The following is a 19049-nucleotide window of genomic DNA, read 5'->3' on the forward strand; positions in this document are numbered from 1 at the left end:
AAAAGGGAAGGTGCAATGGGGGCTAAGAGATATACAGTGAACTTTTGATATGGAGAAGAGTCTGAAAACAACAGTTTCTCAAAGTGGATCCCGTCCTCCCTCCATCTCTACCCTGCTGGCACCCGACAGCGCTCCCAGGGCCTGACCCTAGCCAGCACCTCTACCTCAGAGACCACCATCACCTCCCCGCTCCTTTCAAGGGATGCACCCCTGGTTTGCCCTGGAAGGTTGTTTCTGACACTCAGAAACAGGTACTCTGACATCCCATGGTCCCATCCTTCCCGTGGTGTCCTTCTCCATGCACTGCCCCTCAGATTTTTTCTCCTTTTTGCCTCTTTCATCCCAACCTGAAGCCCTCATAGCGCTTTTTGTTCTATAGCGATTCTCTGAGGCTCCAAGCGATGTCAATCTCACCGTGTCTGGAGCTGTACACCAAAAGAAACAGTCTCTGCCCCAAGCTGTTTCCAGTGTGAACAAACTAGATGGGCAAAGCTAGGAGAAGAAGAAATGCAGGCACAACTTCACAAGTTGAACATCACCTCAGCCTGGTCTCCTTCCTTCCAGATCAGAGCTGGCCACAAGACTAAGTACTCTGCCAAGTGCCAGTCCATGAATAACCCCAGGCTTATATTGGCATATCCTCTCTAGTAGCACTGTCCTGGCAGGAGCAGAGTCACTGCTGCTGCACTCCAGATTAGCACATCCATGATTCAGGCTTCAAAGCACTAATCTACTCTAAAAGCCCTTGTCAGAAAAGGTGCTGACATCAGTTTCCATCATGGCATAAGCCGGGGCCATCAGTGGCTGCCGTTCTGTTGTTCAGTAGATCTCAAAAAATAAGTGGTCGTAAATGACTGGCTTTTTCCTGTATTACTTAGTCATATTACTGATTACTGATAAAATAAGCATACATATGCTGGAGGTATTGGCATAAACAAGCACCAGTGGATTGCACATTGGCAAACGTACAATGATGTTAAGTATTTAGAAGACATGAGGAAAAAAAAAATCGCTGTAAGTGATGCCAGAAAAAGTTGCCACTTTAAAGGATTCTGAGATTGAAAAACCGACAAAAGATGCAATGACTACAAGGGCATCTTCCTCATTACCATTCCAGACCAATCAGGCTGCAAAGACAGTACATCCCTATCCTCGTTAACATCTGTAACTCGGTTTCCATGCCCATTCCCTCTTTGGGCTCCCTGCTTAGAGTACGGCAGCCACCTGGCCTATGAGAGCAAGGCCGAGCCTGCCATTGTACACAGACTTACAGGAATGTCTTTCTAGCCTTTCCTAGATGTAACTGCAATCAATCAGCTAGAAATGAAGGCTTCACTAGTTCATTACTAGTTCCCTGAGCCATCAAGTCTCCCCAAATGCTTCATAAAACTTCTAGTTTTCTAATATTTAAATTAAGCATTTCAATTACCTACTACTTAGCCATGTTGCTTATTTTTCTCTTGATTTTTCTTTCCCTACACGGATTTGGTTGGAAGAACTTCTATATCAGATCTATATCTTAATTAAAGATAAGCTGTTTTAACTGCAGGAAAATTAAAAAATTTCAAAGTTACCATTTTTCTCTCTGTTTCAAAGATGCAAATACAAGAAAGAGAGCAGTTAGACTTTAAAAGAAAAATTTATGAGTATTTCCCTCTTGGTACTCCTTCCAGTGCTTCCTAATTAGGGACAAGCCAATACAGTATCATGTACCAATCTGGTATTTATTAACAAAGCCAGTCATGATTTTTAACTGATTATTGCTCAGAGGATCCTCCCCTCATTAATATAAATGAATTAGGAGGAATACTGCCAAATGTTTCAAATGGGAATTAACATGAGACTGCAAGGTATAATTAGCTGAAAATGCTAAATACATCAAAGTATTAATTTGTGTGTGCATACATATATATGTATATGTGCATGCCTATGTATGTACCAAGTTTATAAAGTATCTAAATATATTATATATATCTATACACAGTGCACATATCAACTTAAGTGCAGCTTACAGATAGATATATACCCATTTTATTATATTATACCCTGCAGCTAAGGAACACAAGGCATCAAGCTGAAAGAGGATTACAAAATCCAGGGACCAAAAATTGAGAGACATCCACACAGAATAACTTTGATAATATATGTCATTTAAGGCAAGGAATCTCTGAATTGAACACCACTGTATGTACAGTATCACAACCTGGTGTCTTGTTTTCTGTTAGTCTCATAATTGTGTGATTTCCTCTCCTCTCCCCCCACCGTTTCTGTGTTTGCGGATTTGCTAGTGCGTAAGTGTGAATACAATGAGGCTGTATCACCACAGCCCAGACAATAATTTTGCCATGTACTTCTGACATTTAGATTTATATCATACTTTTTTCTGTGCTTGTGACACCTTCTGCAGCTGTTTTGAGGAGCCTCTCAGGCATATTTCTGGAAACAAAATTATTTGGGAAACTGAACAACAGGGTCAGAATATCAAACAACATACAGAGATAGAGGTAAATCATGACATGCAATAGAAATACACTCACCTTTATTTCTCAGTTGTACTCATGATGGAAAAACAGCCTCTCTTGCCATCATCTTCTGAAACCAAAGCACAGACTAGTTAGTAAGGTGCAGGAACTATGGTCTAAGCACGATGAGAGCTGAGCAACTACCAGCCTTGGACCAGTTGAACCTGTTAATTCTACCTAAGGGTTTATGGCTGGGCCAGTCCAGCGGGTGGCCAGAAGCTACTGCAGGCTTTGTCTAGTTTTCTGGATTGTTTTTCACATTTCGGAAGGAAGTCTTACTTAGTATGAACAAACATAGGTAGGGATTGATACAAGCACAATTTGGGGCAAAGAGGATGAGACAAAACCCCATGACTGCAACATCATGATATGCTGCAGGACTGTTTTTTGCTCCCAGTAATTATGACCAAGGGTCTACATTCCTCTCTCAGCCCACTCTTCAGCTTTAAACCAGGGTTTCTAAAATGTATCCAGACTGAAATCAGGACTAAACCCCACTATCTCCATTGATATGGGCTCTCAGACCTAACTACATGGGATCAGTGTCACATACATAAGAACTGCTGAGATATACCCTCCCTGCTTCCAGCATTTGGCAACTTAAAGATTTCTTTAGCAGGTAGTTACATAGGTCATTGCATCTAATAATACCCAAAGAATGACACAGTGACATCGTGTTTGGTCTCCATGACTTTGTCTAATCTTTTTTTTAAACAATTTATCCCTTTGGTCCCCACAATATCCTCTGACAGCAAGTCACAATTCTATGAGAAAGTACAAGAAGCGGTCCTCTTTTTGTTTTTAAATTGTTACCTGGTCCTTTCACTGTTTGCCCCCTCGTTCTTGTTCTTCAAATGATTCTTCCATCTTTCATGACATGGTAGACTTTCCCTCCTTGGTTATCTCTTTTGGCCCAGTTGAAGTAGCTTAGCTTACTTAGAGGTTTGCAGAATAAGGAACCTGTTACATGAAAAAACAGACAACTTAATATTAAATAAAAAACTTCTCACATCATGCCTGCATTCATTCTCTGCTACATTGTCTGGAGTATTTCATCTGACATCTTAAAATAAGCCTTGGAACACGTGCATAAATTGGAAGGTTAAGAGATTACAAGCAATCCAAGGTAGAGACTGCATTTTCCCGTGTGCAGTAACAGGTATAATGATGGAGCCTTTAAATATGACTGCAATAAATAAATAATGATAACAAAGGTATGGAATAGCAGCACAAATATAAAAACATTTAGCAGTCTAAGCTATTCTACTATGAAAGAAATGTAGGGATTATTGTGTTTGCTTTCACCAGTAAAGGATGCCCTTTATGGGCTTACTTATGTAACACCCACTTGTGGTCATAACTGCTTCCCTCATATTTTAACCTTCAGAATTTCTATTCCTCTAAATATCTAATTAGTACTGCTTTTTTAATGGTTTTATAAAAGCATCTTGGCATGTGTGCAGAGAGTGGCCTAGTGCCAAAGTACCATAACGTGCAGGAACAGTAATGACTCTGTCTCTGTACTGACTCTCTTTGATAGAATATGATAGAAAAAAATCAAATGCAAAGCTGACAGGACAGCTCACATTTCTGCTGGAACTCATAAACCCTACTCGGAGAGAGACTTCCTTACTCTGGCTATGCTCTGTTTTTATAGATATAGGGCACATAATTAGTTCCTTTTTTGCCTTTTCCCTCATGTCATCCTTGTCCTACGCATATTGATCACATATATTGGTCAAATTCTGCTACCACGACCTTTGTGAGACATCTGCAGGGGAAGACCACCAAGGCAAAGAAGAGTTTGTCAAAGGGACACTGTGCCAGCTACTCAGAAAATTTTCTCAGATTTTCTACAGCAGAGCACCTGAGAAGTTTGATGCTACACTGAAGCCATAGGCTAATGCGCTGCATGGGATGTTCAACAGAGGCATGATCCACTACATGCAGGCAGTAGCAGGAGCTAGAGATATTCAGCAAGAGAATCTTTTCTGTTCATTAATATCTTCTGTAAAGGGTCCCTTTTCTAAGCATCTGAATGATATGAAGACCTCCATTAATGCAGAAATCTCAGTACTAAGGGCTTAGTTCTGATCTAATGCTTTCTACCACTTGTCCAAACTAGTCCTGAAAACAGCTTAGCCCTGTCTCAAAATCAGAGTATAACGTTCTCCAGTTCTGCTTCCAAGCCGATAATATATAGTTTGTAGTAAGTATACTTCAGTTGTCAGTAAGGCCTAGCTAATATAATGGTTCTTTGGTGCCACTAGCAGTCCACATAATTTACAGTCACCCTCAGATCGCTCTAACTCATGGCAAGGGACAAAAGCTGGCTAATGATCAGTCAGTGCAAGGTGGCATCTTTGCTCACACCTCCCTCCCAATTAGCACTCCTTGCTCCTTGCCTGCAGCAGAAAATCTGGGCCTTTGTATTATTTTCCCACAACAGCAGCCTCCATCATTAATTAGTGCATGGAAGCTCTGGAGATCCATTGGGAACACAGAAAAAACATTCTCCTGTGACAGTGCTACTCATGCTAACAACTCTGATTCCCCTCAAGCTGTCAGTGGCACATCCTTGAGCTTCTGGTGACCCTGCATGAGACCTTCCTTTGGACTTAGGGAAGGAGACAATGAGATATGCAGCCCATGAAGCTTGTGGCTTCCTGTCTCATGATTGCACTATCTGCATCTAATAGGGTTCAAGCTGAATCTGAAGTTTTTCCTGTAACTGAGGCCTTGGTAACGTCTCTATCCTATGTGTATTCTCTGGTGACTAGTAATACAGTTAAAGCTCACAAAGATGGACCTTTCTCAGTAGGGACCTGATTTGAATATTTCTTCTCTGCTCTTTCACCTATTTTCATAAAACTTCTGCTGAAGACATTGTGTTCCTACCTTAAAATCACCATCAGCTGGTTTACAGTAAGAAGTTATTATGCAGATGGACAAAAGTGTCCCTGGGGAAAAAAAAAAAATCTAAAACCAAGGTACATCTCAAATAGGTCTGTTCTTGTGCTTCCATTCCAACAGAAATCTGGCTGCACTAAGAAATTTCTAAAGAAAGCTGGAAGTTTTAATTATGCTTTTAAATATTTTGAATTAACTATGGATAAGATCTGAAATTTTAGATCTCTAAATTTTCTGTGATTCATTAGTCACCACTAATGTCATGTTCACTTTCTGTATGATACCAGGTAGAGAAAGAAAATGTACATGTGGCATATGTGTGACAGCAATAGAAAAAATTAGTCAAAAATAGTTTTCCAGTTTTATGTAGTTTTTGCACAGCTCAAGCTATTAGACCAGGTCCTCTAATAGCTTTCCCCAGCAAAGAATAGCTCAAGAATATGTGATTTCTTTCCCTGTAGAGTTATTACACAAGGAAAAGGTCCTGGTGAACTCAGCATCTGCCCAGTTTGGATCACGCCTATACTGCTAGACTATGCACCTTGTACTGATTAGACTCCCAAAGTCCTACTTTGACACGCAGTTGGTTCCGTTTCAGTCTGCAAACGGTCTGAGGTCTGGTCTTTGGCTGTTGTAAGGTGCTGATACACCATCTGAAGCGAATATCCCCGGGATATTAAATCTATTGACAAAAAATCTCTGATGGTTGAAAAGAGTTGTCAGTCACTAGTACTGAAGTCTCTGCTAAGCAGTATATGAAGTAAAATGACCATATTTTTGGATTGTTCCCTAACAGTATCCCAATTCAGATTTTTTATTGACTTTAAGCATGACTTAACTCCTATGACAAAGGCCTGCCAGTAAAAGGCAGAGTCATCAGTCCAGATCACAGGGGAAAATTAAGTTTAAACATCAAGTCCATTCTTCAAAAGTTAAATAATGCTGCTGGCATTGACAAGTTCCAAGTAAAATTCTTTTTTTTTTTTTCCCTATCCGCATTCTTTCCCATCTCTATGCCATTAACAAAGAGTGCATACCTATTGTGCCTGATCTGGTATTATCACACATAGAACATCACTTTCAGCCTCCTCCTACTTGTTATCTAAGCGCATATGCCATTGGGCAGAACTCTCATACTCTTATTCCTCCCCTCTCCCCCTTCTAGATCTCTACAGGATTGAATAAGAAAGTTCTACATCCTACAGAAACAACCATATGCAGGGCTGTAGATGAGAGAAGGACGGAGAAGGGATAAAGGCGAGGTCAAAAGCAAATGTAAAGAAAGCAAAATATTTCAGCTGCCTTTTAAAATATATAAAGTTAACTCAGATCAAATTGATTCCAGAAGAGTATGCATTCTATTCCAGCAATGTCTATTGCCATATGGGACTTTTAAATACTGAGTTTGGAAAGGAAAGAAAAGAACACAAGGTAGCCTAGCTAAAAACGCACCAGAAATATGAAGACAGCAGCCCAGTCTGTTACTTGATATTCAACCATTCTCAAAACTTTACTGGGCTTTTTTTCTTCTTTTTTCTGAGGGATTCTGTATTGCTATGATCAAATGCTCGACAGCCATTTTCAAGTAATTTTGCATGATTTCCATACTGAAGAAGTATTAAATATAAGATTCTGAGAAACTAGTCAGTCTGTGACTAGTTTCACTATTTTCTTCAGCATAAACACCCTAACCAGTGCCTTTAAGTATAGAACAATATCGTACTATTTTTTCCATCCTTTCTTTTCATCACAGAAAATTCAAAGCTTTTATATGTTTTCATATTATTTGTTATACACTTGGATCAAATATCTCTTCAATATGTAAAAGGGAACAATCAAATGTAGAAACAACAAAATTTTGAAGTGTATTTGACTATGAGTGTTCGGATACCTAACCATTTATATTCTCTCCATGAACAGCTTAGAATAAATAAGGTTTTTAATGCTATCTCTGGAGTTAAAAAAAAAAAAGAAAAGAAAAGAAAAGAAAACCACACACACTACACACAAATCAAGCAAAAGTACGTTAAAAAGTAAAGCACAACTGTGAAATAACAAAATATATTTAAAAAGGAGGAAATGATATAGTCTAACTGCAAATGAGTCATCTTAATGGCATAACACGAAGAAAAACATACGTGAATTTGGCATTACAGTCAGCACCACAATTGTTCTGGTGAGAGAGGAGGGGGAGAGAAAGAGAGAGACAGACTTTAGATGGCTAAGTGCTGCTTATTAGCAGGGAAACAAGTATTCTACTTTGTAAAAGTTACCTTTTTTGTAACATTTTGGGGGCTTTTCAGATGACATATAAATATTAATCATTGTCTTTTAAATGACTACACTAAATTTCTATTTCACTTACAACCCAGAGTGCAGCACTTACATAGAAACAATTGCACTCTGTTCATTAATTTGAAACCATTCTGAAGTGATTAACATGTGAAGTTTGCCAAAGCATTTTCAAGGTTGTTTTGGCACTTGTTTGAGTGTATTGAAGATCACTAGAAAATGCAGTGAGTAACTCTGAACATCATGTAACACTGTAAAATTTTTTAAAGTATAAGCATACCTTACATAAAGAATAGAAAATCTATTTGCCTTTTTATTTCAGGAGACATATTACTATCTCAGGAGCTTGTTTAAAGGTGACCTACAAATAATTTCTCAGCAGCTGGTTTTATATAGTTTACACTTTACAATGAATGAATGAGGAATGCCAAAAGGTTTGTTTTATTCTTTTACTTGGGTGAGGGTTTTTTTTCTTTGAGATATTTTTAAATGTCAGTTTTGGTTTTCCTGCATTTTAGTCACTGAACTGATTAGTGATTTAATAGATCAATTATCAGCATGGGTGAAGAGGATGGAGGAAAGAAGGAATTATTTTTAAAACCTACCCTCTTTCAAAAGCTTGTACTGCAGTACTGCTACAGCAGTGTTAACAAAAAACAAAAAACAAAAAACAAAAAAAAAAACAAAAAACACCACACACACACACAAAAGTGTCAGGGAATATCACTAAAACTCCTTTTCTTTCCTTGATTCAGTCCTCCCTTTAACTTTTTTACTCTTACGATGTCATCATTTCACCAGCTCTTCAGACATAGATCATACTAAATGGACTTGGATATATAACAGCAAAAAGAAGCAACACAGGGGGAAAAAATAAATTAAGGCCTTTCTACATTTTATAAAGAACCGCAAACCTAGCCCAAGCTCACATTCATTTTTTCCTTATTTTGAACTTGGTCTTACATTTAAAAAACAAACAAAAAACAAAAACAAAAAACCTACTGCCTGACATAGAGATAGGAGTACCAAGAAGTTCAATTTTCAGTATTATTTTAACCAATAGTCCTTCTGTCTAAATGGGGATGGGCTTAAGAGCTTGGACACTGATTTGCAACAGCAAAAGATGTGACAATTCACATCCAATACACTCACTGAATGGAGTTATGCATGATGCAGAAGAGAGTCACCTTGCTCTTTTACATCAACACCTGGAACAGGTATGGAGGCAGCATGCTTAGGCATTGGCAAGGAAGGCTCCTTGCCTGTCTTATTTTATAAGGTCTCCATCTGTCCATCTTGGAAGCAACAGCAGAGCAGGTTTGGCATGGACTCTAGTGCAAGGGTTGTAGTAAAAATCTCCTATTCAGCCAACCAAGAGTGCTTTTTGCCTACCTTTCCCATCTTTGTAGCCAGGAGGCCTTTTGGCCTGTGTACCTGATAGCCATTTACTTCGTAGCCACTAATTGAGGGGATGTCCCTAGCAAGCAAAAAGATAGCCATGATGAGAAAGGTCTTTTAGCAGCGAGATAAGGGAAATAATATCCAGAGAGATCCTGAGCCTTCAAGAAATGCAGGATGCAGCTCACCCCCAAGGAAGGCCTCCTGACACTGCTGTTGCATGCCTTCACTGTAGTAGAAAATACTTGCTGTAATATATAAAACTGTTAAGTTCATCAGTTTTGTAAGTCTCTACAAATGAAGGTCCACAGCTGTGAATAATGTCACAGTTCTGGATGGACACACATTGGCTAAGCTGTGTGAAGCTGTTTTGCACAATTTCGTGCCCATAATAGTCTAGCTCCTAGTCAGTGCTACCTGATCTGTGAATGCTAACAGATCCCTTCTCCTCAGTTGCCTTAGTACTTTGAACATATCAGAACAAAAGTCTATGCTTTTTGCCTGTTTTGGTTTAATTCTACTGCTTTATCCCAAAGTACCCAACCACCTACAAACTTCTCTAGCAGCAGCCATATCCGTAATACAGATTAGAAAGAAGTGCCCGCTACTTTTTCCAAGCTACGAACTTCTTTTCAGAAAGAAGTGGTTGAGAAGAGTTTCTCAGAGAGGGGGAGGGGGAGCACTCAGTCCCCCTGACCATCTCTTATTTATGCTTCATTCAGCAGGACATGCCACAGACTTCCATAGAAGTCCTGTGGATTTACTCCATTACAAAAGGGAACCGAGTGACTCCAGTCATGAAGACACAAGTTTTTAATGGCAGCCTTTCTGTGACCTAAGATGTTAGTCATGCACTAAGAAAGATTTACCTTGCAGAGGGCAGTAATCAGCAATGCATTTCCCTCTGCTCTGTCTGCTACAGACCTTCACCTCTCACACATCCTCCTGATGTGGGGCATAGATGCAGGGCAGGCTCACTGACTCTGAGCTATACTCTACTGCTTCTCCTCACTACCAAGCTGTTTGTGGTTGCTTGCTGGAACCATCTTGAGTGTATTTGCCACCAGCTGCTTCCCATGACCTCGTTGCTCCCCTAACCACCTCCAGAGTGTTGCACCACACTACAGGAGCCTACAATTCCATTTGCCAACACCATCTGCTGGACCTCCTGAGCCAAGATTACCTCCTCCTAAGCCCACACCCTTTTTATCAGGGTTTCAAAGCCTGCAAACAAGGGGTCACAATCTGAAATGAAAGGCTCAAAAAATCTGAAGCTGCTGTTCTTATTCTGAGCATCTTTCCTTTCTCCTTCCAGCACACAAACATCCTTCTCATCCTTCAATAATTGTTCTGGGGGGAAAAAGAAATTCCATTACAACTTTTGGCTGCTGCTTTAAGCACATTACCAGTCACAGTAATGTTGTAAGGAGACAGGCCTGATTATATCTTCTCTTTCTCTATCTCCAGCTTGTCCCAGTCCAAAGAACTGAAACTAAAAGAGCCAGATGGAGGATCTGTATATTTATAAGCCTAACCCCAGTCTCTCTCTAGAAAAGACTTTTAGTACTAGAATTCAAGAGATTATTTTATTTGATTGACCACATTGCCAACTGCTGTATCTCATGCCTGTGAGATACTGACCACTCCCTTGCCCTTATGCCCATACATCCTTACCCTCCAGGAATCTCTTGACTATATATTTCTCCCTTTTATCTCTGAAGTATCTCCATTGGATTGACCAGTCCTAGCAGCCCTGAAGAACTTTAATCTTCCTCAAACTTGTAAGGCATGTCAGTGCTTTTACTACTACTCCCTCTTTGGCAAGAAAAACCTCTGCTTGCAGTCACTGGTTTTCACCCCATGTTGCAGTAGAAACATTCCTCTGGGCCCTTGATGCAATCTTTGAGGACCACAGACCTTCCATGGTTGCACTGAGCACATGGGTAGAGTCTCGACTCAGCTTATGAGGAGAAAGCCTATCAAATCTGAGCTTTATATGGAAAAAAAGGTCAAGTTGTTATGCTGTCATGAGACCATGAGGTCTTTCTTCCATTTTCACCTCAAATATCTAAAAATGCAAAGAATTTTTCCTTTGTAAATCATACTTTTCCAGTGATTTTGATCTGCTATGGGGAAAAAAAAGAGAGAGAGGAATTCACATGTTCTGCTTCTGATCCTGATTCTCAACCAGCTGTATGATTTTCTCAGCTCCCTTAACCAAAGCGTTCCTCAGTTTACCAAACTGCAAAGTTGGTACAATAAGAGAGACATATCTATGGGAAAACTGAGAGGAGAAGCAACTGTTTGCAAAAGACTTCAGTGCTGGCGTAAGAGAAATATTTGATAACTTATTTTTACAAATTAAAAATATGATAGCGTATTCACATAGCCACACATAAGCTCTACCCAGGAATCTGCTTGTAAGTGAACCACTCCTACATGAACCCTGCACTCTGTTTATAAGGCATATTGTTTCCTTTAAAAAGCCTACAGAACCCACACTTTGATTTGAATATAATAAAATTGCAGAAACAGCAGAAGCTAGCCATGTAACTCCTATTTTAATGAATACCTAAAGTAACAGTCCTCTAAGCCATTGTGTCATCTTTCAACTCCTGTTCCTCCCTCCCCCTTTCTGCACCAAACTCGAGGAAAAGAAAAACTGATTGGCAGGTACTGTAGCTGGCGTGAATAACCACGACTATATATCTTGTCAAAAATCAGCATGTACTTTAAAAAAGAAGAAAGTAAAATAAGAAGATAAGAGGAATAATCTGAGGCTCTCACATATTCTCATTCAAATTTTTCTATTTAGATTTCACTATATTTCCTTTTTTAACCTTCTCCTGCAGGTCTTTATATATAGGACAAAAAAATCCACTTCTGTCATTTAAAGCATGATGAAAGTACCAAAGAAAAATCTATTTTCAGCTGTTTCTCGTTAGAGCACTTTTTTGCCACTATGATGAAAGTCGATGCAAAGAAAGAAAGACGAGTCACTGATGAAGATGAAGAAGCATTTCTGATCAGCCATCTGTTCAACCAATTAAACCCCTCGCAAATAAAGTTGTGTATATGTGTATAGCTAACCCATAAAGATATACATATCTACGTGTACACTGGCATGAAAACACATACATAAAAATACCATGTAAAGTCTACTTTGCATATACTAAACTCTGCTTACATGCTGAGTACAGCTAATTAAATGCATACATAGAGAAACACTGCAAATATAAAATAGAATTTGGCCCCATTGGAGAACAAAGCCTTCTCTATTAGCATCCTTTTCTTTTAATGGTCCTTATGCAGTAAAAATAAAGTCCAAACACTGTAATTTCACTCCCAGAAAAGTTACAAATACTGTAGGTATCTTTAGAAACAGCTGCAAAAGTGGATTCACTTCTGACAAGATTGGTGTTAATTACCAGTAAGGACTTCAGTATAATACTATTTAAATCATTTTAAATTATCCCTCTCAAAAATTAATTTTTCATCAAAGATTACACAAAAAAATCATGATATCATCTCTGCAGCTGCGATTTAGTAATAATTTCATCTATTATTACCAATGTCAGTTAGATAAAAGAAAAATGGCATCCTACTGTGCTGATTCCAGCATAGGCCATATATAGAAATTTTTAACTATCACTTATAATCGCCTTGATGAGCTTAAACCTCCTCTCAATTAACACCCTAAATGACACTGAGACATCCTAATGGAGGATGTAAGTAAAGGAAAAAGACTTTAATCAAAGAATATAAAGAGAAGTGCCAAGCAAAAGGAGGAAGTCTGGTGTACCTCTCAGTGTCCAATCACACCAAGGTCCTTTATCTTGTCTTGAACTTCTTGTCATCTTACTATTGCGACTGTAACTTCACAGTAGCTATAAGAAAAAAAAAAGGGTGCGTACTCTTATCTTCAGTTTGCATCCACACCTGAGAAAGACAGTGGAGGCATGCACCAAGCAGGCAAACACAGATGAAATGAAACTGAAGAGACTATGAAAAATAAAAGGATTATAAGTCACAATGAGCCTTACTCCATTTTGGTTTCCACTTCAACAGTGATTCAGGGCAACCCTTAAAGACTGAAATACAGCAATTCCCATATTGCTCAATAAAACTTGAAATAGCATGTTTTGATCCAAACATCCCAAACTGAACAAAAGTTCTTCTTTTACAGCCAAGAGGTGATTATACTTTTAAAGATTCCAGCTGCGGGCAACCATGTAAATACTTGCTTAGATGGCACCTACAGTCTATATTATTAAAAGCATTCTTGGTTTTTTTAGCATACCTCAAGTATCCCCATACAAGCATTTAAATACATACACATACCAGTGAGTTGTGATAGCACTCTTCAAATTTCAGGAAGGTTGAGAAGTCTCTGTCTCGTGGTTCCCAAACTTGAGAACCAAATGTAGTAGCCATCAGAGTAACCGCACAAATGTGGTGAGCTGATAATCTTCAGCAAGCCTCTGCCAGCGTCTCGCTGTAGCCTTGTGCATAACCACTGGGCAATGCCTACAGCCTGGGAGCTGCACACAGGTAAAGGGATGGGTGGCAGGTAGTTTTGCCCTAGTGTCTGTCTCGGGGACAATCTGCCAGCCTTGACAGGGAAAAGAGGCTTTGGAAGCGCAGTCAGGAATATCTCTCAGAGACTTCGGAAGATGCCGTTAGTACCCAGGAAGCATACATCCCTGCTGTAATAGCTAATGTGGCTGTTACATTTTGAAGGATCTAGACTACAAATAGAAGTTCCTGTTCACTGTGGCTGTTGCTGTTTCTGTAATTCAAAATATATATATACATATATATATATATAGTTTCATGGCCTGATATTTTTTCAGTTAATTCACTCACAATAAGAAGCAAATTAATATCTCTGGGTGCATTAAGAGTAAAAAAATCTAATTAAAATCAGCCACGGTTTTTCATTTCTTTCAAGTGTTTGCTTGCCGTTAGAGCTTCACAAACTGTTAGCTACAAATAATACCAGTTAAGGATTCAGCTCGTTTTGATTAGCAAATCATTTGCAAATGGATTTTGCTTTTATTTGTCATAGGTATTTGTTGAATTGTTCACCCAACCATTTCAGCTTGTGGGCTGTTTGCTTCAGCTTTTCACTAGTCACTCCTATTCAGGTGCTAAGCACACAGTATTTATGACACACAAAGTACTGTTAAAAGGGCCCCTCAGGTAAAGGTAAGAAATACTCCAACCTCTGCTCCATGACAGGCTCAGTACCCACTAAATTTAGTCACTGCTGTAACAGAGAAATGATCAAACCTAGAGAGTTATTTTTCCTCCCATGCTGGATGATTTTAGACATATGAATATTACATAGCAACTAATAATAAGCAATGGACTGTGTATTTTTAGGGAGAAATTTGCAGATGTGCAGTAATTTGTATTAATATCTGTGCAATTTACAGCATTCACAAATATTACCCTGCCATGGGGCAGCTGTCTGGATATTTCCAACTAAAGAGCATTTTCCATGACTCACAGAAAACCAACCTTCCAGCATTCAAAAACCAAACTGGTTTTTGTTCAGGTTTTTTTTTCCCTCCATTTGGTCTTCTATCCAAACACATTTCTTTCTCCAATTAAAATTTAAGGAGAGTTGATTTTGCATACATAACATACAAAGTAGTAATGAAGTAATGGCATGCAATTAAAAAAGTCCCTAAGTATTCACTGATCTGAAGGTTGACAGACTATCAGTTTATAGGAAAAAATGAAGCTAATAGCTTTACAGAAAGAAAATGCCTTGCATGGAAAAGAAGGGTCACTTTCTGCAATTGCTTCTGTAACAGAAACTGCTGCATGGTCCACTGCCAAATGCTAAGCACACTATCTTAAAGATCAGTCCTTTTTCTTTGTGATCAAGGAAATGGTTATTTTCTTATCCAGCAGAAGACCTCTAAGTACACTGCTTTTACTTGGTCTCCATTTCGATGTTTTACCAGTAGGATAATCATTTCTGTTGATTACAAATGTGAAAAAAAATCCCATTTCTGATCAGAATGGCTGTGGCAACAAAGAGCCTAAGGCAGACTTGGTAATGCTGATATCAAAAGGAAGTCCTTTTCCTGGAATTGGGTGTGAGCTGCCCCAGCAAGTGACTGTTGTGAAAAGCTGCATCTCTTCAGAGGGAGAGTGCCAGTCAAGCCATACTGAGAAATACTTTCAAGTGCAGACAAGCCAAACAGCTGTGATACTCAGGACCAACTAAACAAATGCAGGTTTCAGCATGGATGGACATTCTTGCATTGGTTTATCATTTCGTGACCCAGGTTTAAGCCAGTGGTAGGAGTTTATGCAAGCCAGTTAAATCCATTTAATGCTCACACAAAGAGTGTTTCCATTCCCACCCCGCTCTCCCAGCTGTACACTGCTACTTCTTGCTTTGCACTCACTCTGACACCCATCTGATCTCTGCACAAGCTGCTTTAGTTCACTAAGCTGGCAGAAAATGGTGGACTGTTATGTGCTGGGTTAGTTTTCTGCCTGTATAGTGAGCTAAAGTAGCTTACTGGGGCATCAAACAAGTAGCAGAGCTGGCATAAAAGGAGGGGAGGAAGACAGGACAGTTCCTCTCAGTTTTTCAGGATGGCTCCTTGGTTTTCAGGATGGCTCAGTCCTCTCGGGAGATCTCCCCCTTGGACAACACACATAGCAAGGCTGCATCCCTGCAGCTGGAGTTACCTCTGCAGCCACGACAGGGCTGTTCTGACCAAACACAGGGACACCTGGTAAGAATAAAAGACAAGACTTGCACAAAAACAAGTGGGGTTTTTTTTTCATGATGCAAATAAATTACACAGAGAAACATATGAGCCTGGCAGTTGAGTTTTACTAGCATTGCTGTGTTGGTTAAGATAGTGAAAAAAAAAAAACCAACAAACCACACTTTCCTAACCAGCACTGCTATGGCAGCAACTCCCCTGATGTAGATGCCATTTTATCTACAAAAGAGTACTTTTGCCCTATACTTATCTTGTTCAGGAAGTTGTATCAGTTTATCAGCTTTTTGTGCCAGTGTAAACTTAGCCTCCAGTGGAAGTGTCTGACAGTCTAGCTCTATCAGAAGCCCTTTATAGCTGGGATATGGTCATAACAGGAACCTTTGGGCTTTCTACTACAAAGAAAGCCTATATTTCAGTGGATGCCTTGCCATGAAGCTGCACAGCTGCTATGAGGGTGCTATTTTTGCTACTTCAGTCACCACCTTTCCAAACAAAAAAAAAAAAAAAAAAAAAAAATTCTGAGTGTGCTGTGAATAACAATAAAAAAATCTATCCAAAATGAGTATGCTGCATTTGTATCCCTTTATTTCTTTGCCAGCAATAAAGGAGTTCATTCTAAAATCCCCAACACTCTGCAATTGCTTGAGAGCCAGGACAGCTCTCAAGCCAGGTCTAAATTATAAAGTGTTGTTGACAAAGCTGTTTCAGTCAGAAGCGTGAAAAAAATCACACCCTTAATTGATATATATACGCCAGCAACACCCTCTGTATAGATGCAAGAATCCCTTTGCTGGCATGGCGTATGTCACTCAAAAAGGTAGTTGAAGAAAAAAGACTCCTTTTGCCAATATATGCTTTTTCTCTGGTACAGCTCAGCCAACAAAGTCCATGTATCATGGATCAATGATTCCCAACTTTTCTGTAGTCAAGCCTCACTTGAGAAAATTAGCAATGTGTAACACCTGCCTGCATCCAGCCCCCTTCCCCCAAACTGGGCTTTTATTGCCACTTTATCTCCATCTTATTGCTTCCTACCTCCTTGGCACTCGTCCTATGGCTCCCCAGTCTCCCTCCTGTCTTCTGAGTATCCTACTCTTGACAGTGCCATTTTTGTCTAGAGCCATTCGGATGTGCTCTCCTCGCATCTCCCAGCACTTCTGGTCTGGCTGAGCTCATCTATCTGGGCTCCATGCTGAGTCTCCTTCACTTCTAGGGATTCTCAAATCCTTAAATCCTACCAAATTAGAATCAAAAATAGAGCAATTCCATAGAAGAATAAGCAGTTCAGCATGAAATACACGCAGTTCTCTCTAGATTCTCAATATAGCCTTATGAAAATGTTTACTCCCTCCCCCTCCCTTTTTCTTTAACTTACTCCCAATGGGGTAGCCTGCCAGACCCACCCTACGCCACTCTAAGTTCATTTAACTGAAGATTTAACCTTGCAGAATGGAATCCTCCTACACTATATCTTACATTTAGATAGGTCTGTGGCTAACTGGAGAGATGCAAGGATGAATGATAACACATCACTATATTAGCAAATGCTGCCCTCACATATAACTTTCTGGAAGAAACTCTGGCCGACTCTGATGATACTTCATTTACCCTGGAGTAAAACACAGTAACTCCACTGATGCCCATGGAGTTACATTAGTTTAAAACAAATGCAAATTAAGGGAGGATTAATTTCTGCAAATTTAAGCATACAGGAATAATATTGCCTTTTGTTTTCTGAAACTGTAGCTCTGATCTTAAGAGGTAGATGGGAAGTAAACAGAACTTAACAATAACATTATCTTAATATTTATATGAGGAATCCACTAAGGAACTATTACCCAGCATTTAACTTTAAAGCATTGTTTGAGAAAGGAAGAAAAATTTTCTTGGTTTCTTCTTCAAACTTAATAGAACTCTGTTGAGTAATTCTGCCTCTCTTTCTCCTATACATGCCACAGTATTGTAACAACACAGCAACAAAATATTTTTTATATATACACATTAGTGACTTTCTTCCCAGAAGAAGGAGCACAAAGCTCTGTGTAGACAATGTATATATGAAAGTTCTTTATCTACTTCTGAAAATCAGCTCCATCAGAGGTGAAATGGAGCAAACAAAAAAAAAAGGATGAAGGTAAGTGAAGAAAAAGATTGTATTCAATCAAAATTTCAAGGAATATAAAGTAGGGGGAATGTAATCACCCAGTCTGAAGCTGCTAAGATTCCACCCCTTCAGCTGTGAGATCTTTAGTTTTTGTGAGTAGCTAGGACCAAGTTAACATTTTATTCAAAAGGTGGCACCCTGCAAACAGTACAGTCTTCCCAACAAGACAGGGACACTGACACAGAGGTATCGCCTCGTCAGCTGAAATTTTAATGCCACATTCGCAAGCTCAGGATTCTTCCATGTGTCTTGCCCCTAGAGCTCCTTCTTCCTTTCAAAGACTAAATTTAGAAATAAATCCTGTAAGGCAAAAGAAGAAGTATTTGGTACAGAAGAACTAATGAAATGCCTGCAAATTTCCTGAAAACAGCATGACTTTTCTATGCAGGCTGCAATTACTCATTTTTTAATATGCTATTTTTCTCATTAAAAATCTCAATAGCAGTTGAGAACTGCAAAATTCATTTGAAGCAAATGGCAAAAGGGGCTACAACTGACTTTGGACATCCTGAGTTTCAGTTCTAGTTTTGTTCTTGGAGGCATCATAGAGCAATCCCAAAATCTCTTTTAATTTGTGCCGCATGTATTTGGCCTTTAAGGCTACAATTAATAGTAGCCTGCACCTCCATCAAAAAAATGATAGGGTGAAAAAAGCTGTTGTTTTAGCTGTTGTGTCTCAGCAGCAGAGTTGCTAAAGCATTACCAAATCCTCTCCCTGCAGGGTACAGGCTGCAAAACCAGCCTTAGAGCAGCTGCTTCCCCAGGAGCAGCATAACACTGCCAAAGAGGTTGCAATCCAGAGCATGTTCGCATGTCCTCCATGCCCTCTTAATGCTTTTTGTGAGAGATGGACACTCATTTAGCAAAAAGTTACGCCAACAGTAGATCAATGCAAACTGTGCCGCCTTCCAATAATTTTAATGTTGGATCATGACTGAATAAGACATTAGGTGGACTGCAAAGTATAGCATGACACTGCCCTGCTGTTAAGCTTTAATTAGTTAAGGT

The 19049-nt window shown here is 39.3% G+C and overlaps 1 long non-coding RNA gene across 2 annotated transcripts in view; it reads right to left on the reverse strand.

Moving 5' to 3' along the window:
• Positions 1–13349, reverse strand: part of LOC112989900 (uncharacterized) — a 40444-nt gene extending 27095 nt beyond the window's left edge. Inside the window, exons 1-4 of one of the 2 annotated variants that reach the window (XR_010389601.1) lie at positions 12925–13349; positions 3336–3482; positions 2538–2592; positions 2259–2436 (exon numbers count right to left, since the gene is read on the reverse strand). This is a non-coding gene — a long non-coding RNA (uncharacterized LOC112989900). Of the gene's footprint in view, positions 1–2258; positions 2437–2537; positions 2593–3335; positions 3483–12924 lie in introns of those variants that run through there. The other variant, XR_003260944.2, reaches the window with a different exon arrangement.
• Between the last annotated feature and the right edge of the window lie 5700 nt (positions 13350–19049).

The sequence above is a fragment of the Dromaius novaehollandiae genome, chromosome 5, assembly GCF_036370855.1.
Source record: "Dromaius novaehollandiae isolate bDroNov1 chromosome 5, bDroNov1.hap1, whole genome shotgun sequence".
NCBI classification, from domain to species: domain Eukaryota; kingdom Metazoa; phylum Chordata; class Aves; order Casuariiformes; family Dromaiidae; genus Dromaius; species Dromaius novaehollandiae.